Below are 27793 nucleotides of genomic sequence, written 5' to 3'. Positions count from 1 at the left end.
CATAAGTTTAAATTATTTTTGTCTCTCCCCTTACATCTACAGTCAGTAAAGCATTCACATCTGAAGAAAAATAACTACAACACAAAGCAATAATCCAGAAGGCATGTGAACAGGTAAAGTTTGATGGACTAAAATACACAAATGAAGCTGAACTAAGGGAAGAGCAGATTTGGTGTCTGCAACCAAGGCCCACTGACTAAGATATCTTAGTCCACAAGTTCAGAGAACCCAGTAGAAACAGAGTCACAGTGGTTCGCACAGATTCGACCTCCAACTTCACCAGTGCTCATGGTCACATGTAATTAGGAGGGACCCACAATGGAGACAGAATTTCCATCCTTCAGACGCTCAGACATTCATGACACTGTCCCTACTCCCCATTCACAGTGGTGGAGACATGTTACCTTGCAATACTGGACATGGCAAAGGCACTTGCCTGATTCCAAACACCCACCTGTCTTTACATGTTTCCTCACTGAGTACACTGAGTTTCAAGGGATATCAAATAAAAGGAAGGGTTCACAGTCCCAGTGACAAGACTGGCATTAACTACCAGAGAAGTCTAAGAAGTGACAATGAAAACATATCTTTATCCAGAAAATAGTGACTGGAAAGTGCCAGTTTGAAATATTATCACAGGTAGCTCAGGTAAGTAAAACAAAATCTGTGCAATATTGCAAACAACCAGAAAACAAAAACAAGGACTCCAACTCAAAATCTGTCATCAGAGAAATAACTTATCAAGACCATGACAAATCACAGTAACATTATAGGGCATGCACACACACAGATAGACACACAAAGTCACCGACACAGACACAGTCTAACACGCACATGCAACTGCACACACACACACACACAATGTCAACCCTGCAGCAAACAAACTTCAAGTCATGGTATATTGCCACATTACTAATAGAGAATCCAAATAGGTGTCATACAGAATCTCAATACAAAAAACAAAACTAAGAAAGCAGTTTAGTGAGCTCAGGAATAAATGAAATGATGATAAGGAATACATTATCAAAGAGACTGAATCTATAAAATAACCAAACAGTATTGGAGGACCAGGAGAATTTAATAAATGAGATGAAGAAAGCAACAGAAAGCATTGGAAGTAGACTGTCTTTGTGGGAGAGAGATTAGCAAACTCACCAATACAAAACTAGAAATGATAGGAGAGGGCAGAGATTCAAGATATTAAAAAGTGAGGGAATTCTACAATAGCCTTCAGACTTCTTCAGGAAGTACACATTAGAGTGGAATCCTGGAGGGAGAAGAAATTTAGAAGGCAGCTAATGGTTTATTTGAAGAAGTAATAGTTGATAACTTTCCGAACCTGTGTAAGAAGCTGATATACATGTCCGTGAGCCAACACCAATAACTATAAGAAAAAGGGACCTCCTTCAAGATACGTCATATGCAAATTGGCAAGTCAATGACAGAGTAAAATTTTAAAAGCATCCAAAAAAGTTATGATAATCTACAAATGAACCCCCATTAGGCTATCAGCAGATTTCTGAGAAGAAAACATAGGCCAAGGGTAAATAAAATTACATTTTCAAATACTAAAGTACAAAATGTCTCACCCATTAATACTTACACAATTATCACTTAGAGATACAGTGAAAATAAAGACTTTAACAGACAAACAATACCTGAATGAGGTAAAATAAACAACCGAGATAACTTATAATAGGTGTAAAAAAGAAGCCTTCCAAGAAATATAAAACGGCAAAAATATGCAAAACATTGACCAAAATGCTAAGGAGAGACCACGAGAAATTTGCAACTGTTTCTTTGGGTATGTTTTTAAATGCTACTATAATATATGGATTAAAGAGAGAAAAATAGGAAATCAGTTGCAATAAATATAGATACTTCAAACTGGTTACATGTTCATAGCAGTAAAAGAAATAAATTGAAACAGTAATGATAAAAGGTAAAGATTAAAAATAAAATAATATTTAAGGAAGCTTCTATCAGCTGATAAAGGACTAAATTACACATGAGATGTTTTATTTTTAACTGAAATACAGTAGATGTAGTATATTGTGTAGTTTCAGAAGTAAAGCATAGTTATTTTTACCAGTTTGTAGATTTTATTGCATTATGAATTATTAAAATGATTGTAACATACAATTATTTTAAGCCATTGTGTATAATTCCCTGACCTATGCAGATTATTCTTGTTGCTTCTCTCCTTTATTTATACTAGTTTGTATCTGTCAATGTCCTACCATTAAATTCTCTTTTCCTTCTGCTTTGGTAAACATAAATATTTTCCCATATCTTTGAGTCTGCTTAAGTCTTGTCTATCTAATCTCTTTACCTCTCCATCATGTCTCTGTCTATTTATCCATGTATCTATCTATCTATCTATCTATCTATCTATCTATCTATCTATCTATCTACCATGTATGTATGTATCTGTCCATCTATCTATTTATCTGTCATCTATCAAAAGATAGCTATAGATTGATGTAAACTGATAATTGTTATTCTTTAGATTCCACATATAAATTATGTTATATTCTTTTGTCTTTTTTTAAGTTACTTCACTAAGCACAATATTTACTAGGTCCATTCATGATGCTGAAATAACATAGTGTTATACTTTTTCATCACTGAGTAATATTCTATTGCATATTTATAGAAACATCATATCTTCTTAAGTCCATAGTCTACTGCGGACTCTTGGATTGCTTCCCCGTCTTGTATATTATAAACACTGCTATTGGGAACATTGGTTCCTCTCAATTTAGGGTGTTTCCCCAGATTTTTTCTATGAGAGGCATTACTGGGTCATATGGTAGTTAACTTTTTAGGTTTTAAAGAAATCTGAATACTGTTTTCCATAGAAGTTGTAGCAATTTACATTCCTGCCAAGAGTATACAAGAGATTTGTTACCTCAACATCATCTCCAACACTTACTATTTGTAGACTTTTTGATAATAGCCGTTTGACCTATGTGAAGTGATAACTCATTTCAGTTTTGATTTGCAATTACCTAATAATTAGTTATGTTGAGCAATTTTATCACTTGCTTGTTATTCATCTGTAAGTTTTCTTTGGAAAAATATTAACTCAGGTACTCTGCTCTTGTTATTGATTGGGTTTTTGTTTTTCACCTTGTGTTGTGTAATCTAAATACATCTTACATCTATTAACATACATCTATTAACCCCTGGTCACTTGCATTGTTTGCAAATATGTTCTCCTATTACACAGGCAGTGTTTTCACTTCATTGATATTGTCCTTAGCTGTGCAGAAATTTTCAAGTTTGTTTAGGTCCCACTTGCTTATTTTTGCTTTTATTTCTTTTGCCTTAGGAGATTGATATAAGAAAATATTCCTATGATATATATCCAATAGGGTTTCACCTACATTCCCTTCTAGACGTTTTATATTATCAGGTCTTATATTTAGGTCCTTAATATACTTGGAGTTTATTTTTGTATATGATGTCAGGGAATGCTCTCATTTCACTGTTTTACATGTAGATGTCCAGCTATCCCAACACCATCCATTGACGAGACTGTCTTTTCTCCATTGTGTACTCTTGCCTCTTTTATCATAGATTCATTGCTCATAGGTGTGTGGAATTATATCTAGGCTCTCTATCTGTTTCTAATTGATTATATCTCTTTCCCAATGCCATACTGTTTTTATTACTGTAGGTTTGTAGTATAGTAAGGTGTCCGGGAGGGTTATACCTCCAGATATGTTGTTTTTCTCAAGATCATTTTGGCAATTTTTAATGGTTTCATGTAAAACTTAGAGTTATTTATTTTCTGGTTCTGTAGAAAATACTACAGCTTCGTAACAAGAATTGCACTTGATCTGTAGGTTTCTTTGTGTAGTACGGCCATGTTAACAAGACATCTTTCAATCCAAGAGCACAAGACATCTTTCCATTTCTTTGAAACATTTCAATCCAAGAGCACAAGACATCTTTCCATTTCTTTGAAACATTTTTAATTTCTTTGTCAATTTTGTGTAATTTTCAGTGTGTAGATATTTCACATATGTTGCTACATTTAATCCAAAATATTCTGGGGAATGGGGTTTTAAACATTATTGCTTTCAATGTCCACTTTATGGTATCTCTTCATTAATGTGTAGAAATGCAAGAGACTTTTTTATGTTAATCTTGTACCCTGCTCCCTTAATGAAATTATTTATTGTTCATAATAGTCAGTGTGGAGCCCTTAGGACACTCTATGTAGATTTTTATGCCATCAGTACTGGTGAAAATTTGGCCTCTTTTTCCATTTTGCATTTCTTTTACTTTTTTTCTTTTCCTCTTCCTTTCTTGTATTAGTGTGGAACACAAGCGGTGACAGTAGGAGCCCTTGTCTTGTTCCCGAATTTACCCAGAAGGCTTTCAGCCTTTCCCCTGAGTATTATAAATTGTTATAAATGGCCTTTAGTATGTTGAGAGACGTTCCCATTTTACTCACTTTCATGAGAGTTCTGAAGGTTAATGTATGTTGAATTTTCAAATGCTTTTTCTTTGTGTATTGACATGGTCTTGTGAATACTGTCCTTCCTTTATTAGATAATTGTCATACTGATTGAATTGTGTATGTTGAACCATCCTTGTGTCTCTGGAAGGAATCCAACTGATCATAATGTATAATCTTTTCTATGTATTGCTGGATTAATTTGTTGATGTTTTTTGAGGATTTTTGAATATATATTCATCTAGGATATTGGATTTTCATTTTCATTTTTTTTTGGTATTGTCTTTGACTGGTTTTGTTATCAGTGTAATGTTGGCCTCATAGAATAACTTTGGGAATTTTCCTTCTATCTTCATTTTTTAAAATAGTTGGGGGGAAATTGGTTTTAGGGAATGCATCCAGGCATTTTGTTCAAGGGGTGTTTTTAAAATTACAGATTTTATTTAACTTATACTGATTGCTCTTTTCAAGTTCTCAGTTTTCCCTTACTTCACTGTTGGCAGGCTGTACATTTCTAGAAAATTGTGCATTTCTTTTAGGTAGTCCAGTTTGTTGTCATGTAAAAGCTCATAGTGCTTTCATAACCTTTTTTTTTTTTGTATTTCTGAAATATCAGATGTTATTTCTACTCTTTCATTTCTTATTTTGTTTTGGTCCAGTCTCTGTATTTCTTGATAAGCCTGGCTAAATGCTTACATGTTTGTTAAATTTTTAAGAAAAATTAAAGATGTTGATGATATGAATTGTAATTTATTTTTCAACTTTTACTTTATTTATTTTCAACTTAATCATTAAAGATTTCTCTTTCTACTGCCTTTGGGTTTTGTTTCTTTTATTTCTTGTTATTTTTGGTGGTATGCTTTGTCCTTTCTGTGAGGTTTTTCTTGTTCCTTGTAGAAGCCCTGGCTTCTTCTCAACTTCCCTCTTAGATTTGTCTTTGCTGCAACCCATACATTTTATGAAGCTGTGTTGTCATTGTAATTTGTCTCCAGGTATGATTTTATTACCTCTTTGATTTCATCATTGAACATGTTTTATTTTATTTTTTTAAAGGATGTGGTTTGACCTCATGTTTGTGCTTTTCCTATTCTTCTTTCTACAGTTGATTCATAGTTTCATACTTTTGTGTATGTAAAAATACTTGCTGTAATCTATATTTGCTTAAAGTTCCTGAGGCTCATTTCATGACATAATGTGTGGTTAATTCCTTAGACAACATCCTGTGCACACTTGAAAAGTTTATGTGTTCTGCTTTTCTGATGCAGTGTCTAACATTTCAGTTAGGTTCAAATGATCTAATATGCTATTAAGACCTCTGTTTTCTTACAGATATTCTTTCTGGGTGATCTGGCCATCATTATAATAAGGTCTTAAACTCATCTACTATTATTGTTTTATAATGAATTAATTCTTTGTTGTCTACTAAAATTTCTTTTTATACATAGGATCTATGGTGTTGGGTCCATATATAATTTAATGAGTGTAATACCCTATTTTTTTATTGATCTCTTTTTCTTTATATAATCTCATGTTTCTTTCATTTTGGCCCTTATTTTAAAATGTATTTCCTATGAGTTGAGCATTGCAATCTGCACTTTCTTGTCATTTCCAGGGAATATCATTTCCATTTATTTCCAGACTATGTTTATCTTCCACCATAAAGTGAGACTTTTTTGGGGGGGAGGCAAAGATGTTAGAGCAGAAGGATGCTCGTAGCTCACCCTTTCACACAAATGCACCAAGACTCACATCCACAGACCCACTCAGCTAACCAGAGGACCTGCAAAACTCTGCCAGAACATTGTCCTCTTCAATAGATAAAGGTGCGAAAAATCTGGTAGGAGAAATGAAGAAAGAAAGAAGAAAAGGCAAAACATAGTGGGACAGATCCCACGGGGAGGGAGCAGCAAAGAAGGACTGGTGCTCATTCACTGTATCTCCCCTCTACAACTTAGAGTTTGGCAGGACGGAAGGGGAGCCTCCAAGGTTTGACCTTTACAAAGTATAATTTGACTGACAATTCTAAGTTAACAGGCACAGAGGATCACTCTGAAACACAGCCAAAAATGCACCCCAGATGCAGGGGGCAGGGCCTTGCTGCCCGAGCTGGGAGGAAGATGGGGATGGCTGCACTGAGGCATCCCAGTGGAATGGAAAAGGCTTTGTGCCATTGCTGTGGGTGCAAAGGGCAGAACAACCTGGGCCTTCCATAAAACGACAGGGCAGATGTGCCCTTTTGGGGGGAAGGGTACTATCCCCATCTCTGGAAATCTGCAAAAAGTTCTAGGTGAAGAGAGTTGGGGCTAAGACACAGCCACCATAACCTCTGGTGTTTTGCACCCAGGTGACAGTGGGGGCAAAACCTGCATCTACACCTAAGAACCTAGATGCCTCAAGAGCCAGATGGAGACTTGCCTACAGCCTGAAGCAGATAGGATACTACTGTCCTGGTTTCTCAGAGATCTTGTCCACCAAGACAAACAAGGAGCTGGATTTTGGCCCAGAACAGGGACAGGGCAGATACTCAGTCTACCCTGAGCCCACTTCTGTTGTGCAAACCCGAGGCAGAAAGTACAGTGTCACAGTGCAGCAGAGTGACTGGCACCCTGAGGGTGCATGTGGCCCCCTACATTTTGGGCTGGAATGCAGCCCCTGACCATGGTGTTGGGAAAGGTTGTGATGCCCAATCCTGCCTTGTCAGTCTGCAACATCTGACTGCAGCATCAGGCAGGGCAGTGATAAGCCAGCCCATAGTAAAGAGAGCTGAACCTGACCCAGTGTTGGGTTTAGGAGCTATCTGCTTGCCGACATACCCTGGGAGCACCACAGATGAGGGCTCCAATGGAGGGTCTCAGGAAACAGCAGGTTGAGATTCCAAAACAGGATGAATACAGAAAAATTTCACAGTCTCCAGGAGGACACTGACCACCCCCATGATTTAATCTGTTTTACCTATTCCATTTTCCATTACCCTCCTAATTTTTACTTCTTATGCAATTATATATACCCCCATTTAAATCTCTTTGAAATTTTTAAAAATATTTTTATTATTATTATTTATCAGTTTTCTGCTTCAACTTGCTTTTCTATTATTCATTATACAATGTCTTCAAAGCTTTTGTTCTCCCTTCTTTAAAATTCTTCATCTCTCTCTCTCTTTTTTCCATTTTCTAACTTGTATTACTACATAGGTATTAGGTAGATAAACTCTTTTAGAACCGCAGTAGATAACTGATACTCCATAAATCACAGTGCCAGAGAGGTAGGTGCAAGATGAAGAAGCTGAGAAACCATTCACAATTAAAAGAACAAGAGATATCCCCTGAATTAATGATCAGTGAAATAGACATCAATATCCTACTAGATCAAAATTTCAAAAAAATAGTGATCTTATTATTGAAGGAAATTAAAGATAGTGTTTAGAGATATAAAATATGTTTAAAATGAAATGAAAGGTATAAAGAAGAGCCGAGTAGAATTAGTAAACCCATTGACTGAGATGAGGAATGATATAAAAGCATCACAAAGCTGACTAGACAATGCAGAGGAAAGAATTAGTGACTTAGAAGACAGGACAATAGAAAGCACACAATCAGAATAGCTACAAGAGAAACAATGAGAAACAAATGAAAAATGCATGAGATCTATGGGATATTATAAAGCATGCCAAACTTGGTATGATAGAAGTCCAAGAAGGGGAGGAAAGATCAAAGGTGATTGCAAAGCCGTTTGAAGAATTCATGACTGAGAACTTCCCAAACATAAAGAAGGAATCAGATACTCAGGTACAGTAAGCTCAGAGTGTCCAAAACAGGAAGAACACAAATATACGCACACCAAGACATATAATTAAGATGGCCAGAGCCAAGGATAAAGAAATGATCCTAAAGGCAGCAGGAAAATAGCAAAGAGTGAGATACAAGGGAATCCCCATAACTCTCCCAGCTAATTTCACTACACAAGTACTACAGGCCTGAAGGGAGTGGAAAGATATATTCAAAGGCCTGAGTGAAAAAAGATATACCCTAAGATACTTTAATAAGCAAGTCTATCCTTTTTGGTAGAAGGAGACATAAAGAATTTCACAGACAAGAAAATGCTTCAAGAGTTTAGCAACACTAGACCCATGCTAGAAGAAATATTGAAAAGTCTACTCTAAATAGAAAAGAAGCAGGATGCTTCAGAAATGTGAAATTCACAGCTGGAAACGTGATAACTCATGAATTACAAATAAAATATGCACAAAATTTTAAAATAAGATATACAAATCATTGAGCGTCGGAGAGGGAGGCAGGAAAATAGAACATTTTTTTTTTTTAGTCTTTAAAAATTCTTTTGTTTTTGGTTAAATGGGATTGAGATCATGTTACTATCAGCTTAATAAAAGCAGTTATAATAATGGTCTAAAAGACTTATAATGAAGGGTGACAACAAGACTAAAACATATCAGGGAGTCATTAAAACAAAATAAAATTCATGAAAATACAAAGGAAAATGACCAAACCACAAAAGGAAGGTGATATGAACAAAGAAGAAATAACAAATCAACAGCACAGATAAGGTAAAAATGGCAATAAACAGAAACCTATCATTGATTACTGTAAATGTTAATGGAATAAATGCTCCAGTAGAAAGTCAAAGAGTGGCATGCTGTATGATGAAGCACGAACCTTCAATATGCTGCATACAAGAGAACCACTTCAGATAGAAGGACACATATACATTGAGAGTGAAAGGATGGAACAGGGAATTACATTCAAATAGGAAATCCAAAAAAGCAGGTGTTACAGTAGTGATTTCAGACAAAATATTCTTTAAAACAAAGGCCATAAAGAAAGATAAAAAAGGACATTTTATAATGATTGAAGGAGTGATAAAAAATGAGAATAGCCCACTCGTTAATACATATGCATGAAAAAAAGGAGCACCTAAGTACATAAAATTATTACTTACAGATATAAAGGGGGATATTGATGGGAATCTTATCACAGTTGGAGAATTCAACACTGCATTAACATCACTGGAAAGATCACTGAGACAGAAAATGAATAAGGCATCAGAGAAGGTAAATAATACAGTAGAAATATTACACTTGGTGGATATTTTCAGAGCATTGCAACCACAAAAAATAGAATATACAGCCTTTTCAAGTGCACATGGGGCATTTTCCAGGATTCATGATATACTTGGGCACAAAAGAAACCTCAGCAATTTTAAGAAGATAGAAAGTATCTCAAGCATCTTTACAGACCACAAACCCATGAAGCTAGAAATCAACAACAGAGAAACAAAGGGGAACAAAAGGAAAACACGGAGATTAAAAAATATGTTAATAAAAAACCAATGGGTCAATGAAGAAATCATAGCTGAAATGAAAAATACTTTGAGACAGAAGAAAATGAAAGCAATACCACACAAAATTTATGGGTCACATCAAAAGCAGTGCTCAGAGGGGTGTTTACAGCGATACAGGCCTTCCACATAAAGAAGAACAATTTCAAAAAAAATTTAAACCACCAGCAGAATGCACTGGAAAAAGAAGAACAAAAAACAACAAAAGGCAGCAGAAAGAAGGAAATCATAAATATTGGGGAGGAAATAAATAAAATAGAGATTAAAAACACCATAGAAAAATATCGACAAATCCAAAAGCTGGTTTTTTGAAAAAGTAAGTAAATTCAACCAATCTCTGTCCAAACTTGAAAAGAAGGAAAGAGAGAGACCACAAATTAGCAAAATAAGGAAGGAGAATAGAGAAATAACAACAAATAAAAAATACAGAATATCATACGAAAGTATTATTAAAAGTATATGGATAACCTAGACGAGATGGAAAAGTTTCTGGAAACACACTGTCCACCAACACTGAATCAAGAAGAAACTGACCCCTTGAACAAGGAGAGTACTAGAAATGAAATCAAAATAGCAATATGAAAGCTCCCTACAAATAACACTCCAGGACAGGACGGATTCACTGCAGAATTCTACCAAACATACAAAGAAGAACTCATACCAGTCCTTCTCAAACTCTTCCAAAAGATTGAAAAGTAAGGAATACTCCCAAAGTCATTCTATGAAGCCACAATCACCCTGATACCACAACCAGGCAAAGACACTACCAAAAAAGAGGATTCTAGATCAATATCACTGATGAACACAGATGCAAAACTCCTCACAAAAATTGTAGCAAATAGAATCCAACAACACAGATGAAAGGTTATACATCATGACCAATTGGGGATTATGCCAGGGACACAGGGGTGGTTCAACATATGCAAATCAATCAGTGTAATACAGCACATCAACAAGAGAAAGGAACAAAACCACATGATCTTCTCAATAGATGCAGGAAAATTATTTGATAAAATTCAACACTCAAGTTTGATAAAAAATCTCACCAACATATCTCAGCATCATGAATGCTAAAGATAAACCTACAGCCAGCATAGTACTGAATGGTGAGAAAATTAAACCTTCCCACCAAAATCTGAGACAAGACAAGGATGCACACTATCACCAATCCAACTCAATATAATCATGGAATTCCTAGCCACAGCAGTCAAACAAGAGAGAGAAGTAAAAGGGATGCAAATTGGAAAGGAAGAGGTAAAATTCTCACTATATGCAAATAATATGTTACTATATAGAGAAAACCCTGCAAGATCCAACCAAAAACTACTACAGCTGAATGGAGAATTCAGCAAGGTAGCAGTTTACAAGATTAAGGTTCAAAAATCAGTGGCATTTCTTTACGCTAATGATTCAGATAATGCTAAAGAGCTACAGTAAAAATGACAGCACTGTATTGGTAGGTAAACAGACATATAGGCCAGTGGAACATTATAGAGAGCCTAGAAATGAACCCACAAACTTTTAGTCAATTAATCTTTGACAAAGGAGGCAAGAAAATACAATGGAATTGAAACAGTCCCTTCAGGAAATGGTGTTGGGAAAACTGGACAGCAGCAGGAATATCAATGAAGCTAGAACACTCCCAATGAAGCTAGAACACCATACACAAAAATAAACTCAGAATGGATCAAAGACTTAAACATAAGACAAGATACAAGAAACCTCCTAGAGGAAAATATAGGCAAAACGTTATCTAACTTACGTCTCCAAAATTTTCTTGCAGGTGAAATAAAAACAAGAATAAACATGTGAGACGTAATGAAACTTACAAGTTTCGGCACAGTTAGAAATCGGAAGTGAAACAAAAAGACCACCTACGGAATGGGAAAATAATTTGCATATGAAACCTATAAAGGCTTGATCTCCAAAGTATATAAGCAGTTCATCCAACTGAATAAGAAAAAATAAACAACATAATACAAAAATGGGCAGAAAACCTAAACAAGCGATTCTCCAAGGAAGACATACAAATGACCAAAAGAAACATCAGAAAATGCTCAATATCGCTGATTATCAGAGAAATGCAAATCAAAACTACAGTGAGGTATCACCTCACACTACTCAGAATGGCCATCATTCAAAAATCCACAAATGACAAATGCTGGAGGAGCTGTGGATAAAAGGGAACAGTCCTTCACTGCTGGTGGCAATGCAGTATGGTGAAGCCACTGTGGAAAACAGGATGGAGATTCTTCAAAAGCCAAGGAATAGACTTATCATATGACACAGGAATCCCGCTCCTGGGCATAAATCCAGAAAAAACCCTATTGTAGGATGACACCTGCACCCCAATGTTCATAGCCAGCATTATTTACAATAGCCAAGATGTGGAAAAGTCCAAAATGTCCGTCAACAGTTTATTGAATAAAGACGAGGTGATATATTTATACAATGGAATGCTATTCAGGCTTATAAACTGACAGCATAATGCCATTATCAGTAACATGGATGCTCCTGGAGAAAATCAATCTAAGTGAAGTAACCCATATATAGAAAGAGAAATACCATATGAGATGGCTCATCAGTGGAAACTAAAAACAAAACAAAACAAAAAACAAAAAAACCAGAAATTCAAAACAGAAATAGACTCATAAATATAGAATACAATGTTTTGGTTGCCAAGGGGGCACGGGGCGGGGAGAGATAGACTGGGAATTCAAAATTGTAGAATTGATAAACAGGATTGTACTATATAGCACAGGGAAATATATAAAACATCTTACGGCAGCTCACTGAGGAAAAAATGGGAAAACAAATGTGTTATGTTCATTGTAACTGAAAGATTGTGCTCTTCGCTGGAATTTGAGTCAACTTTGTAAAATGAATATAAACCAATAAAAAAGTTAAAATAGAAGAAAACATGATCCTAAATATTACAGGTGTAAATATAAATTAGAGAGCAAAAACACTATGCAAAAGAGTAGTAAAACACCAGATTTTGTTTTATGTTTTCTTTTTAAGGTAAGCAAAATCAAAAAACCTCTAACCAGGTGCACCAAGAAGAAAAGAGAGATGCTCCAAAGAAATAAAATAAGAAATAAAAAGAGAAATAATAATTGTTACCTCAGATATACAAAAAAAGGATCATTTTGTCAACACATACATGCCAATAACCTGGTCAACTTAGAAGAAATAGGCAAATGTCTAGAAAGAGACAGAGATAAGGAGAAACAAATAATTTGAACAAAATAATTACTAGAAGAAAGTTAGAATCTTCATTTAAAAAAATCGTTAAACATTAGTGCAGATATAAACAGCTGTCGTGGAGTACTGTACAAAAATACAAAACAGGACTTATACTGTTCAAACTATTCAAACATAGTGAAGATGTGGGAAACTCCCAAATTAATTCAATGAAGACTTCATCAATGTGATAGCAGAGCCAACAAAGTACAGGCAAAGAGAATTTCAAGCCAATATATTTGATTGATTTAGTTGCAAAAGTTCTACCAAATATCATTAGCAAACTGCATGCAACAATAGCTAAAATGAATCATGCACTATGATCAACTTGGATTTATTGCAGGGTCACAAGAGAGGTTCAACATACACAAATCAGTTTGATACACCAAATTAACAAAAGAAAAAGTGAAAATGATGTGGTCACCCCAATAAATCCATAAAAAGCATTTCAAAAAATTCAACATTTATTCATTAAAACAACAACAACATCAACAACAACAACAGCAACAACAACAACAACAACAGCAACAACAACAACAGAAACCTCTTACAAAAGTAGGATTCAGGAAATAAATCTCAACATAACTAAAGTCATTAATTACAGACCCACAGAAAATATAATATGTAAAAGTGAAAAACTGAAAGCCAAAATAAGAAATAAGACAAGGATGCCCACTCTCAAGATTTCTATTAAACACAGTATGGGATGCCCTAGCAACAACAATTGGAATAGAAAAAAATGTATTCAAATTGGATTGAATGTAGTACAACAGTCATTATTTTAGATGACATAATAATCTATATAGAGAACTCTAAAGATTCTCCACACCAGAACAACTAAAACTAATAAAGACATTTACCAATGTTGCATGATTCATGATTAATATAAAAAACTGTCACATTTCTTTAACAATGAAATATTCCATAATTTAAAAAACCATATGAAATCAGATGAAAAATGAAAAACCTATTAAAAATCAAGATAAAAAATCATTAGGACACTGATAAAGAAAATTGAAGATGATGCAAGAAATGGAAAGAAATCTCAAGGTCCTAGCTTAGAGGAAATAATATTGCTATAATATACATACTACAGAAATGTGTACAGATATAAAGTGATTCAGATCGAAATACATGATATTTTCCATAGAAATAAAAACAGTCCTAAGATATGTAAGGAACTGCAAGAGAACCAGAACTGCAAAAGGAACAATGGGGGAAAAGAACAAAGTTGGAAGCATAACCCATAACCCTCCCAGATCTCAGACAATATTACAAAAATACAGTAATCAAAACAGCACAATACTGGAAAACAAACATCTATATCACTGGAACGGAACACAGAGGTAGAAATAAAACATCACACCCATGGTCAACTAAACGATGACAAAGGAAATAAAAATATACAATGCCTAAAAGACAGTCTTCAGCAAGTGATGTTGAGACAATTAGACAGCTACATGTAAATCAATGAAATTTGAACACTCCCTCATACAGTACAAAAATAAACTCAAAATGATTTAATTATCTGAATCTAACACATGACACAATAAATCTCCTGGAAACTAACATAAGGAAAACAATAGATAAATTGTACTGAGATTTTCTTATCTCACTCTCCCAAGCTGAAAACAATAAAAGCAAAATAATCAAATTAGTCTGAATTAAAATTAAAAGCTTATACACAGCAAAATAAACAGAATGAAAACATGAAATTCCAAATGGGAGAAAACATTTGGAAAAAATGCAATCAACAAGAGGCTAATTTCTAAAATACACACATCGTTTATAAAACTCCATTTCAAAAATCTACAAACAACCCAGCCAGAAAATGAGCAGAAGACAATTCTCCAAAGAAGACACACAGATGACCAACAGGAACATAAAAACATGCTCATATTGCTAATCATTATACAAAGGCAAGACAAAAGTAAAATAATGTTTTACCTCACACTAGTGAGAAGGGTTGTCATCAAAATGTCTACAAATAATAAAGACTGTGGAGGTTGTAGAGAATAAGGGACTCTCCAACGCTGTTGGTGGGAATGAAAATTAGTGCAACCACTTTGGAAACAGTACGGAAGTTCCTTTTAATAATAAAAATAGACCTATCTTATGACACAGTAATCCCACTCCTGGGCATATAAAACATAAAACCTGAAAACAACGAATCCTAGGGTAAAACAAAAGAAGTACACTTGACTTAATTTGATTTTTCATATGTCTCCTCTGACAGGGGAAGCAGAAGCAAAATTAACAAAAGATGATTGTATCAGTCTAAACAGATTTACACTGCAGAAGAAATGATCAATAAAATGAACAGTCAACCAAGACAATGGGAGAAAATATATGCAAGTGATATTTTCCTATCAAGTGTTAATATCCAAAATATATGGCAAACTCATACACCACAACAAAATAAAGACCATACAATTCAATTTAAAAAAGTCCATAGGTACTGAATAGATAGATCTGAATCAATTTTCTGTAGAAAACATACAGTTTGCTAAATGACACATGAAAATATGTTCAGAATTATAAATTATTACGAAAGTCATAAACCAAAAATGAGACAACACCTCACACTTGTCAGAAGGCTCTCAACAAAAAGAAAAGAAATAGATATTGGTGAGATTGTGGAGAAAAGGGAACACCATGGAAACTGTTGATAAGAATGCAAAGTATTGATTCCATAAAATATAAACATCAAATTTTCTTCATCCAGTTTTCTGTCAAGGGATGTTTGGTTCGTAGGCCCCTGTCTGAAGGCTCTAGAGAATAAGCCCATGGGCTGAACTAATAAACAAGCTGTGAGGAGTGTTACATATCCAGGCTGGAAAAGAAATGGCCTATTCAATGTATCCTGTATGGTTGGCTGGATAGCCTATGCTGGATAAGATACTCATAGGAGGACAACGTAAGACAGGCAGAGCCGGCTGGATAAGAGATGGCCTACTTAATGAAGTTCTGTGATGAACTTTAAAACAATCCTTGATCATTTAACATCCTATGCTTACTGCAGGAGCATGGGGCATAAATAGCTTACGATTATTAACATTGTTATAACTTAGATGATATGTGAGGCATTGTGCATGATGTATATAAACCCTTTTCCTAAGAATCAATAAACAGAGAACTGCTTCGCTTATCTCCACACAGTGTTTGTGTGTATATTATATCGTGCCTCTGACAGGTTTAATTTAATTTGTTGGGAGTAACTTAAAAGGATGTTGCATTATATAGAATACTATTTCTGCACCTATTGAGATGATTATGTGAGTTTTATTTCTCATTCTATTAGTGTGGCATGTCATCTTTATTGATTTGAATATTTTGAAGTTTCCTTAAACCCAGGGATAAATCCCTTTACCCATGTATGTGTATGATACATTAAATGTTTTATTGAATCCATTTTGCTTGTGTTTTCTTGAGAATTTTGGCTTATATGTTCATGAGGGTTATATTATATATATTGCATATAATGTCCTTTCTAGCATTTTATGCAAATATAGCTGGTATCATAAATCTAGTTTGGAAACTTTCACCCCATCAAATTCTTGGAAGATTTGGGGAAGAATTGGTGAAAAATTGTCTTCAAATATATGACAGAATATACCGGTAAAGACTTTTTGTAAATATTTTCTGGTTTCAGAGGTTTGGATTACTGATTTGCTCATACACAGTTTTGCTATATTTAACTTTCTAATTACTTCTTGATTCAGTATTGGAAGACATATTTCTGGGAATTTGTCTTTTGTTCTAGGTCATTCAAATTGTTATCTAGTGGTCATTTCTTATGATGCTATGCATCTCTACAACATCAGTGTTAATATCTTCTCTTCTATTTCAAATTTTATTTGTCTTTATTTTCTTAGCCAACCTAAACTTTTGTCCAGTTTATGTTTAAAAGAATCACACTTAGGTATATTTTTTGTTATCTTTTCAATTGTTTCTCTTGTTATTTGCCTTACTCTCATTCATTCAATTTTCTTCTTCATTCTTTCTGTATTCTCCTAGGTTCTTGATGTGTAAAATTAAGTAGCGTGAATCTTTGTATTACATTCATTATTCAATGTTATTTATTTATTTATTTATTTATTTATTTATTTATTTATTTATTTAATTTGTCTATTTATTTATTTATTTATTTTCTTATTTACTTATATATTCATTTATTTATCATTGAACTACTTCCATTTACAACGTGTCAATTTGTGGTGCATAACACAGTGACCCACTTCATGCATATGTTTGCATGCCTATTAAATTTAACTTCACGATATTTAACATACTGCCCTGTGTCATACAATAGACATTTTGAAAATATTTATTTTTATATATAGTGGATAACATTTATAAATCTACAGCTCCCAAATATATCCTATCCTTGACCATTTCGGCAGTTACCATAAGATTATTATGTAGATCTGCAAGTGTGTTTCATAGTTGTAGATGAAATCATAGTGTTCTCATCCAAATTTTTTTTTTAGGTTTCTACATGTGTCATGCCATGTATAATTTTTCTTTCTCTTTCTGGCTTACTTCAATTAGAATGACACATTTTGGGAGATATATTTTGCTGCAAATGTCATTGTTTTATCAATTTTTATGGCAGAATATTATTCCATTTTGTAAATAAGGCATAAATTCTGTATACTGTCATCTGTTGATGGACATTTAGGGTGCTTCCATGTCATGGCTTCTGTATATAGCACTGCTAAGAACATTTGTGTGCAGGTGACATTTTGAATTAGGGTCCTCTTTTATATATACCCAGGAGTTGGATTGCTGGATAAGTTAAATATATTTTTATTCTTTTGAGGAATACCCATCCTGGTTTCTCAATGACTGCAACAAACTACATTCCTACCAACAGTGTAAGAGGGTTCCATTTCATCATAGCTTCCCCAGCATTTATTGTTTTTGGACTTTTTATTGACGGCCATTGTGACTAATGTGAGGTGATAATTCATTATAGTTTTGAATTGCCCTTCTCTGATAATGAGAGTTAGCAATTTTTTTTCATATTTCTATGTGGCATTTGTATGTCTCTAATGGATAATGTATTGTTTAGGGTTTCTGTGCATTTTCAGATTGGGTTTCTTTTGTTTTGTATTATTATTAGGTTGTATGAACTCTATATTTTGGAAATTTAGCCTTTGTCATTTGCATCATTTCTAAATATTTTCCTTAATCCTGTAGTTAGTCATTTTGCTTTGTTTATGTTTCCCTTTGCTGTGCAAAAGCTTATAAGTTTAATTAGGTCCAATTTTAATAATTTTGCTCTTACATCCATTACCTGGGTAGACTGTACTAGGAGATCATTGCTGAGATTTATCTCAGAGTGTTTTGCCTATGTTTTCTTCTTGGAGATTTACTCTGTCTTGCCTTACATTTAAGTCTTCAAGCCATTTTGAGTTTATTCTTGTGTATGGAGCGAAGGAGTGTTCTAACTCCATTGCCCTGCTTGCTGCTATCCTGTTTTCCCAACACCAGTTGGTGAAGAGATGGTCTTTTCTCAGTCATATTCTTGGCTACTCTGTCAAAGATTAATTGAACATAGGCCTGTAGATTTATTCCTAGTCTCTCAATTCTGTTGCATTGGCCATATGTCTGTTTCTGTACCAATATCATGTCGTTTTCATTATTGTAGGTCTGCAATAGTGTATGGAGACCAGGAGGGTTATTCCTCCAGCCTCTTTCTTTGTCTTCAATATTGTTTGGAAAATTATAGATCTTTATTGTATCTATATAATTCTTATGATCATTTGTTTCAGTCCTAAAAAGAAATGTTTTGAATAATTTGATAAAAACTGAGATTAAGTCTGTGGATTGCCTTGGGCTGTATGGCCATTTTAACAATATTATTTCTTCCATTACAAGACCATTGGTTATCTTTTCAATTCTTAAAATCCTTTTTGATTTCCTGAAACAATGATTTCCTGTTCTCCATGTATAAGTCATTCACCTACTTGGTCAGAGTTATTTTTAAGCATTTTATAGTTTTGGGTGCAGTTATAAAAGGGGTTGTTTCTATACTTTTTTTTCCTGTTGATTCAATGGTAGTGTAATGAAATCTAATTGGTTTTTGTACATTACACTGGCTACCTTGCCCAATTCCTTTTTTACCCTAAGTATTTTTTGTGAAGCTTTTACAGTTTTCTATATATAGTGTCATATCTGCATATCATGACAGTTTTAACTTTTCTTTTACAGTCTGAATCATTTTATTTATTTTTCTTGCTTGATCGTTGTGGCTAGGAATTCCAAGACTATATTGAAATTGTGAGAATGTGCATCCTTGTATTGTCTCAGGTTTTTGTGGAAAGGGTTCCAGTTTTTCACCATTGAGTATTTGCTGGCTAAATATTTGTCATAAATAGCTTTCATTATGTTGAGATATGGTCCTTCTATGCCCACTGTGATAAGAACTTTTATCGCAAATAGGTGTTAAATTTATCAAATGCTTTTTCTGCATCTACTGAGATGATCATATCGTTTTTGTCTTCTCTTTTGTTGATATGGTGTATCACAATTGTTTGATTTGCAAATGGTAAACCATCCTTGTGTTCCTGGGATGAACCTAAAGTGTAAATGGTGCATGATCTTTTTTTACATGCTGTTGGATTCTGTTTATTAATAATTTCTTAAGGACATTTACATCTATGTTTATCAATGATATTGGCCTATAGTTTTCTTTTTGGGGTAGTGTCTTTTTCTGCTTTTGGTATCAGTTTGATATTGGCCTATGGTGTCAGTTTGGGAGTACTCTCTCCATATAAATCTTTTGGAAGAGTTTGAGGAGGACTGGTATGGATTTTTCTTTGTATGTTTGATCAAATTCCCCAGTGAAGGTAATTGGGTCTGGATTTTGTTTGCAGAGAATTTTATTTTATTGATATTTCTATTCAATTTCTGGTGATCTGTCTGTTCAAATGGTTAATTTCTTCTTGATGCAATATTGGTGGGCTGAATGTTTCCAAAAACTTCTCCATTTCTTCCTGGTTGCCCAGTTTGTTTACATACAGTTGCTCATGGTAATCCCTTATGATATTTTGCAAATTTGTTGTACTCTTTGTATTTTCTCCATTTTCATTTCTTATATTATTTGTGTTCTCTCTCTTTTCATGTTGGTGAGCCTGTACAGAGATTTGTCAATTTTGTTTACTATTTTAAAAAATAATTAGATTAATTTTTTTCTATTTTTTAATCTCTATTCCAAATCTTCCTTCCATGGTCTTTATTTTTTACATCATTCTGTTGACTTTTGGTTTTGTTTGCTCTTCTTTTCTTGATTAGTTTACATAGAACGTTAGATTATTTATTTGAAATTGTTCTTCTTCTTTGACGAAGGCCTTTTCACTATGAACTTCCCTCTTAAGCCTGCTTTAAGTTTTCCATAGAATTTGTGCTGTGTTTTGTCATATTTCTCAAGATATTTTGTAATTTCTTCTTTTACTTCATCAACTCTCCCCCTTGTTTTAGTACCATGTTTTTTATTCTGGATGCTGTCATTTTTTCTCCCTGTTTTTCTGTTTCATGGTATTATACTCAGAAAAGATGCTTGAAATATTTTTTATCTTCTTAAATTTGTTGAGGCTTTTTTCAGAGCCTGAGTTCATAATCTTTCCTAGAAGATGTTCCATGTGCACAGGAAAAGAGTTCATATTCTGTTTTGGGGAGAATTACTGTTTTAAAAATATCAACCATCTCCAATTATTTTATAATGTCTTTTAGTATCTTTGTTCCCTTATTAATTTTCTGTGTGAAAGACCAGTCCAGTGATGTAATGGGGAGTTATATTCTCCAAATCTGATTGTGTTCCCAGGGATTTCTGTCTTTTTATCTATTTGTATTTGCTTTATATATTTAGGGGCTACTATATTGAGTGCATATATATTAATGAGTATAATACCCCCATTTTGCATTGTTCCTTTAATCATTATATCATGTCCTTGTTTATCTTTCTCTATGGCCTTTCTTGTAAAGTCTCTATTGTGTGAAGTCAGTACTGCTAGTCCTGCATTCTTCATATGTACATTTGAATGGAATATATTTTTCCATCTTCTGACATAAATTTGATGTGTGTTCCTCTCGCAAAAGTGGTTCTCTTGTATTCGTCATAATGTAGGGTCTTGTTATATTATCCCATCTGACAATATATATCTTTTGATTGAAGTACTAAATCCATTAACATTTGTGATAATTATTAATAGACTAGTGTTTATTTCCATTTTTAACTTCATTTTCCAGTTGATTGGTATTTCCTTTTTGTTCATTTCTTTTTCTTTTTGTGGCTTGATAAGTATTCTTTTATAATCTTGGTTTCTTTTTTGCTTTGTGAATTCATTGTAAGCTTTTGACTTATTATTACGTTGTTTTATATTTATATTGACCTATGATATTCCTGTTTATTTTAACTGATAAGAATATAACTCAAACCCATCCTGCAGAGAAGAGAAACAAGAAGAAAACACTCTGTATTTTCATGTTTCAGTCGGTGACGCATAAAATTTTGACGTCCTGTTTTACAACATCATATTTATTCTGTTGTAAGTCATTGTAGCTATTTCCTTTCTAATTATACCTTTCTCTTTTCTATAGCTTCCTGCTTGTTTTTTATTTAGAGTAGATCTTTCATTATTTCTTTTTCTCTTGCTTAATTCTTTTAGTATTTGCTTGTGTGGAAGCTATTTATCTCGCCTTCTACACTAAAAGGTAGCCTTGCTTGATAAAGTATCTTAGATTACAGCTATTTTCATTCAGGACTTTGAATATGACTTGCCACTGCCTTCTGCCTGTTGTATTTGTGCAGGAAATGTATTTACAAATACAATGTATTTAATTATATATATGTAAAGAAAACCTACAAATAAGTTAACAAATAAGGAGAAAACCTATACATTAAAAAACAGAAAATATTCATGAATGAAATTAAAACTGGTCCAAAGAAATGAAAAAAATCTCTTGTGTTAATAATGTGAAACAATGTGGTTGCAACAACCCTACTACCCAAAGCAATCTACATTTAGTGTGATTCATGTCAAAATACCCATGATATTTTTCCATTTAATAGAACAAATAATTTCAAAATTTATATGTAACCACAAAGATCATGAGTTGCCAAAATAATCTTCAAAAAGTGTATTAAATATAATGGTGTAAAGTTCTCTGGCGTTAAATAGTCCTACAAAGCTTTAGTATTTAAAACAAAATGATACTGGCTCAAAAACAGACACCAATGAATTGAAGAGAATAGAGCAACCAAATATAATCCCTCACACCTATGATCTTTTAACCCATGATAAAGGAAGCAAGAGTATAAAATGAAGAAAAGACATTCTCCTCAATAATTAGTGCTGGGAGATTGAACATGTAAAAGATAGATTAGAATATTTCCTCACAATGTATACAATCCATGAGCACAGAATATCTTTGTATTTATTTTGTTAGCTTTTATTTCTTGCACCTGTAATTTATACATCTATGCTTAGATCTGTTATTTCACTTATCAAATTTATTCGTATTTTAATCTTTTTGGTATTAATTTACACACAATTGTTTCCCTAATTTCTCTTTCTGATAATGTGTTTTTAGTATACATAAATGCAACGGATATTTGTATATTGATTTTGTATTCTGCAAGTTTACTAAGTTTGTTCATTATTTCTAACAGTCACTGGAGGAGTATATGGAGTTTTCTATCTATGCATAATTATGTCATCTGTAAAAATTTTACTGCATTTTTACAAGTTGGATGCCTTTTATAATTTTTCTTGACTACTTGTTCTGGCTAGGACATCTAGTACTGTAATTTAGGACTTCTGAAAATGAGCTACTTCTTCTTATTACTGGACCAGATGAAAACATTACTGTATGTTAATATTGAACTTGATGTTAGTCATGGGTTTCCCATATATGGCTTTTATTATGTTTAGTTACATTCAATCTAGAGCAAATTTGTTAAGAATATTTTTATAAAAAAAGGTAATATCCAATCTGTGAATAATTTTCCTACATATTTTCAGATTGTTATTTTTGAATTCTTTGTTTTCTAATGGACGGTATCACATATATTCATTTACATATGTTAAGTAATATTTATGAATGAGGACTAAACCCAACTTAACTATAATTTCTAATACTTATAACGTGCAATAAATTCAGGTTGCTATTATTTATTTAGAATGGAATTTACAGATACTGAAGGAAAATTTTACATTGTAGCTTGAGGGTACATTTATTTATTTAAAAATTTTATCTCCCATTTTGAATTTGGCTTATGTTTAACGGAATTTATTTCTAAATAAGTATATAAGTATTGGTAGAACTGGATTTACTACAGTTTACTGATACAGAACATAGCTATTATTACAATTAGTGCACAAGACACTTGCCTTAAAATGCCGTATTATACTTACAATGACAAATGTTTCAGGACTGAGAAATATGTTGCTTCCTAAAATGCATTACCTGGTCTTTTCCACCCCAACCCACATACACTGTTATTTCTTTGTTTTTTGATTGTTTGTTTCCCCTTAATGGAGGCACTTTTTATTGAACCCAGGATATTGTGCATAAGAGTATTAATCAACATCATTTTGGAACACATAACAGAAGCCCCAAGGGTATGTATTATATAGATGACAAGAAAATTTATTAGTTCTATGCACTGAGAAACCTCTGAGTGAAAGAATGCAAATGATGATGAAATCATTATACCATTTCTTTTCAGTTTTTACACAAATTTCACTTTAAATTCCAAAACTTTAAAATTACTATAGATATTTTGTGCATTATTTATACTCTGTTCACCAATCTGGTATAAATTTGTGTACAAAAGGATGGAGATTGGTTTTATTTCATAGACCCCAAAATTAAATTATTTAAAAAGATTTTGTGGGAATAAGATTTGCAGATAACACTATAAACATAAGCATCCTATATGTTTCATTTTAACTGGATGAATGAGAAGTAAACAGTGGCTGAATGTTACTCTTGGGTTGGTAGGAGATCAGTCGCTTTGTGATGTGACAGCTACTCAGGTTGAGAACCATTGTGATGGCCTAGCAGTTTATCTGTGCAAGACTGCCAAAGCTGCATTTGTAGCTGCAGTGCTCAAAATCATGCTGATTAGAAAAGTAGCTGTGGAAAAATTTATTTGAGATGGCACATGTTTCTTCAGAAATTCAAGATGTGTCTCGTAAAGATGAACAACCTGGTTCAGGAAACCCCTGTAGATCTCTATTGTGTGATCAAACATTCTCTGGGGACTTGGACTTGAGGTCTATGATTGAGGAAAATATTTTCCAGACTTTCTCTGAAGAATCCATGATAAAAAGACCATGTTACACACATTGTGTCTCTGAACCAGATGAAGATAATAATTTTCGTTCTCTGACATTTCCCAGAATACTCTTGAAAATGACTGGGAGTGACCAATTTAAATCCATCTGTTGGGATGATAATGGAACCTCTGTAGTGATTGATGAAGATGTCTTTAAGAAGGAAGTTTTGGAAAGAAAGTCCCCTTTCACTATATTTGAAACTGGAAGTATGAAAAGTTTAGTTAGAGAGCTTAAGCTTTATGGGTTTAATAAAGAGTGGCAGAATTTTCAAAGATCTGCTTGTCTAGCTGACTTTCTGGAAGAAGAAAAATTAGTCTCTGTTTTAAGCAAGATATTCAGAAATATTAGTTACGACTTGGTAACATATATAAAAGTTTATTTTGTACATCAATCTATGGTAATATAAATGTAAAGCTAGATTTTGAAAATTGTATAGAACTACTAAGACTAAAATCCTTTATTTTTTCAAAAAAATGAGGACAGTGCCTTAAGTAGTCAAGATTATGAGAAAATTTGCTTGCAACTATGAATCACACCAGAAATCTAAATAAAGGTATTAAAGTTGCTTTAAAAATTGGAATTCACTGTTGCTGCAAATTTTAACTTCTTAAATTTGATGACTATAAAATTTAAATTTGTATTTTCCAAATAAGGAACTTCAAAATATCATCAGCATTGTTTATATTTTGATGATATTTTCTATGCACAGTAAACGTGAAATCTGAGGTTTTATTAGTTAGGCTTATTTTAGTCTTGTATTTTGGTTTAAAATATTACTAAAATTTTTCTCCTTTGGTTGTAGCTGCAATTCTATCATTATCCAAATTTTAAACGAGTCTGTCCCCAGCTTTTAGTGAGAATAAAAAGAAGAGTTGGGATTAAAAATGCCTCTCTGGTATCTTCATTGGATGAAGATTTCAACAAGAAGCACTTTAAATCAGGTGATAATGTGGATAATCTTAATTCTGGTTTTGTGGCTGACACTAGTGGAGAAAGTGCATTTTTATCTCCTGCAAATTTAAATATGAATCTAATAAGTCAGCCCCCTACTAGCCACATTATTGGTGATACAAATACCCCGATCAGAGGTGATTTTTCTCCTCCATCATCAATATGTTAGACCACGAGTGCAAATTGCAGTGGATCAACGTGCTATTTTAAGTCAGTTTACCACTGTCCACGGGCACTCTCAAAGCAGCTTCAATGAAGCAAATGACACTGTTGTGAACTTCATTACAACTACAACTTCTAATTCTCAATACAGCATCTTGTCTCCCATACAGAGCAATTGTTATGGACTGATGTTGGAGCCTTCTACTTTTCCAAATAGATATCACAACAAATCTGCCAGTGAAGGTCGTTTTTCTAAACTTCAACCAGGGAGCAACCCACGGTTTCCAGTGCCAGGGATAGCTGATACATCAACTACCTCTCTTTCAAAGCCAACTCATCAACCATCTTCAGTTTATCAACGTCATCCTAATTAAAACTGATCTACCAGAGGACTACCAGATTATGCAAGATAACAAAGATTAAAATTGATGTTGTCAAATGTCCACAAATATCTGCAAATTTCTTATTTGAACAATAAACATAGATTTGTACCTGTATTTTCCTTATTTTTTTTAAATGGAGTTAAAATTTAAATGTGAGACTAAGTAACCATTTAAGAAAAAAATATTTGATTGATTTGATCATTTGATGGAACAATATGTAAGTAAATTTAAATAATTTCTTGTAAGGAAGAAGAGAAAATGGAAGAATTTGGAAAAAAACTAACACATGGAGAGAGACAAATGTACTAAGTGGTTTCTGGTTCATCCTTGAAAGTATTAATAGTGTTAAGTTAGGATAGGTTGGAACAGAAGGTAAATGTAGGACAAGCCCAGGGATCATGGTCTCTATTGTATCACTCCTGGAACCATAAAGTTCACATAATGTAGTCTCAGATGGCATATTAATCATGTGGTAGGATTTAAGAAGCAATTTTATCTATGATCTTCTTTGTGCTGTTCTCAAAACATTCCAATTGGTGGTTTCATTTCCTGAACTAAAGAGTCTACAGTATAATAACAAGTCAATAATTTATGTTGCTTTTACGTTCCAGCTAAAGACAAGTTTATGTCCTCAGGTTGGCACTTAATGCCTATCCATCTCTAAGCCCAGAAGCTCAACTTAGTTTAGTCATTCCTTAATAAATCTGGTATCTGACTTCCTTGGAATATCTTTATGTTTCACAGTATCTGGAGATATATCCAGGCAAATGCTTGTCAACAGTGTAAGCTCCAACCTTACCACTTTTGTTCCAGCTCATCCATGGACTTTAGGTATCCTCCTTTTACCTTCTTAGACTTTCCCAGTCTCAGCATGAAACCACCTCCTCCAGATGTTTTCTGTCTATCCCCCTTTCATTGTCTAACTTGGATACCAGCACTGTAAGCACAGCACATGCCACAGGATGCAATTTAATATTTAGTGAATGAAAGATACATGTTGACTTTAAGGAATATCTACTTTCCTGAAACAACAAATCTCTCATGCTTTTCAAACTATTTCGTTATGGTGTTTACTCTTCGCCACAAACTAGCTCTTTTCATAGCCCAAGGGCTAGTCACTCAAAACAGTAAGTGGAGGTAGGTAAAGTAGACAAAGTATTATTTTCTTCTTAATTCATGCCTCGAGAGGCATAAAGTATTCCATTCTCATTTGCTGGATTTTTTCCTATCTCTTCATCACACACCAACCCAAAATAGCTGATTCTCTTCCCCATACCAATAACTATACTGCCTTCTAATTAATTTACTTCTTAGAATCAGAGCTTTGTCCAGAAGAGACAGTGCCATTTCAAACTTTTAATGTAGATTTATACACCCCACATAATTTGTGCCCCTTCTAACCTTAACACAGGAAGTATCTAAGAGGTACTAGACCCTTGGTTGTGGTGGTCATATTCAGTAATGAAATTGCAATCTAATATGTGTGGAATAGTAGGAGGTGAGGGTGGTGGAATTAAAATTAGTCCAGCTGCAAGATTACCAAATTTCTGCAGATATTAGAAAATATAATATATTCCTGGAAGACTTTGATTATTTCCCATTTATTTAAAATAAAAGGTGAAGCATTTTCAGAATGTGAAATGCCCTGAAAGGCTGGAAAAATTGTAGGCAAGGTCAGGGTGTCTAAGGCTTCTGGTCATAATCATGCAGCCAGTGTCAGCTGATAAGACTGGAATGGTAAAATTGAGTCCTGAAAATGTGTCACCAGTTGTGAAGAAAGTATTTGATTATCTGGAGAATGGGCAAATGGTCCAGGGTAAGCTCTTGGAACATCCCACCAATATGACCTTTATCAAGAGAAGAAAGAGACCACTTGCAGTAGGAGA

At 33.7% G+C, this 27793-nt stretch overlaps 1 protein-coding gene and 1 long non-coding RNA gene across 2 annotated transcripts in view; one reads left to right on the top strand and one right to left on the bottom strand.

Annotated features, from left to right (window-relative positions):
* Nucleotides 1-27793, bottom strand: part of LOC140693733 (putative N-acetylated-alpha-linked acidic dipeptidase) — a 1237440-nt gene that overhangs the window by 816269 nt on the left and 393378 nt on the right. The gene's annotated exons all lie outside the window — the stretch shown is intronic.
* On the top strand, nt 41-26021 carry LOC140693736 (uncharacterized). The gene is made up of 3 exons (XR_012069434.1): nt 41-113; nt 25214-25352; nt 25695-26021. It is a non-coding gene; the product is annotated as an uncharacterized lncRNA (long non-coding RNA).

The sequence above is a fragment of the Vicugna pacos genome, unplaced genomic scaffold (assembly GCF_048564905.1).
Source record: "Vicugna pacos unplaced genomic scaffold, VicPac4 scaffold_20, whole genome shotgun sequence".
Taxonomy (NCBI): Eukaryota; Metazoa; Chordata; class Mammalia; order Artiodactyla; family Camelidae; genus Vicugna; species Vicugna pacos.
This window is presented reverse-complemented; position numbering and strand designations above follow the sequence as displayed.